The following is a 1491-nucleotide window of genomic DNA, read 5'->3' as shown; positions in this document are numbered from 1 at the left end:
TTGCCATCTATGTTACTCAGCTGGAGTTATCATAGAAGGAGACATCCTCATTGAGGAGGACAAGCCCATCACTAAGAAAGAATGGAGCAAACAAGAGAGCCCACTCATGGAACCCAAGAGACGCATGAGGAAGCTCATCACCAAGAAATCCCGGAGATGCCTCAAGGGATGCATTTTCCTCCCAACAACTATTGGGAACAACTCAACACTTCCTTAGAAGATTTGAGTTACAATGTGGAACAATTAAGGGTGGAACATCAAGAGCACTCAATCATTCTCCATGAAATAAGAGAAGATCAAAGGGCAATGAGGGAGGAGCAACAAAGGAAAGGAAGGGACATAGAAGAGCTTAAGGACATCATTGGTCCTTCAAGAAGAAGACGCCACTAAGGTGGATTCATTCCTTGTTCTTATTTTTTCTGTTTTTCAGTTTTTATGTTATATGTTTATCTATGTTTTGTGTCTCTACTTCATGATCATTAGTATGTAGTAACTATGTCTTAAGGCTATGAATAATTCCATGAATCATTCACCTCTCTTAAATGAAAAATGTTTTAATTCAAAAGAACAAAAAGTACATGAATTTCGAATTCATCCTTGAATTTAGTTTAATTATATTGATGTGGTGACAATACTTTTTGTTTTCTGAATAAATGCTTTAATAGTGCATATTTTTTATCTTATTGTGTATGAATGTTAAAATTGTTGGCTCTTGAAAGAATGATGAACAAAGAGAAATGTTATTGACAATCTGAAAAATCATGAGATTGACACTTGAAGCAAGAAAAAGTAGTGAAAAAGCAAAGGCTTGCGAAAAAAAATAGAAAGAAAAAGAAAAAGCAAGCAGAAAAAGCCAATAGCCCTTAAAACCAAAAGGCAAGGGTAAAAGGGATCCAAGGCTTTAAGCATCAATGGATAGGAGGGCCCAAGGAAATAAATCCAGGCCTAAGCGGCTAAATCAAGCTGTCCCTAACCATGTGCTTGTGGCATGAAGGTCCAAGTGAAAAGCTTGAGACTGAGTGGTTAAAGTCGTGATCCAAAGCAAAAAGAGTGTGCTTAAGAGCTCTGGACATCTCTAACTGGGGACTCTAGCAAAGCTGAGTCACAATCTGAAAAGGTTCACCCAGTCATGTGTCTGTGGCATTTATGTATCCAGTGGTAATACTGGAAAACAAAATGCTTAGGGCCACGGCCAAGACTCATAAAAGTAGCTATGTTCAAGAAAACATAGTTAACTAGGAGAATCAATAACACTATCCGAAATTCTAAGTTCTTATCGAAGCCAATCATTCTAAACTTAAAAAGAAAAAGTGAGATGCCAAAACTGTTCAGAAGCAAAAAGCTACAAGTCCCGCTCATCTAATTAGAATTAATATTCATTGATATTTTGGAATTTATAGTATATTTTCTTCTTTTTATCCTATTTAATTTTCAGTTGCTTGGGGACAAGCAACAATTTTAGTTTGGTGTTGTGATGAGTGATGGTGTTTT

The sequence above is a fragment of the Arachis hypogaea genome, chromosome 4, assembly GCF_003086295.3.
Source record: "Arachis hypogaea cultivar Tifrunner chromosome 4, arahy.Tifrunner.gnm2.J5K5, whole genome shotgun sequence".
Classification (NCBI taxonomy): Eukaryota; Viridiplantae; Streptophyta; class Magnoliopsida; order Fabales; family Fabaceae; genus Arachis; species Arachis hypogaea.
Note: the sequence above shows the minus strand (reverse complement) of the source record.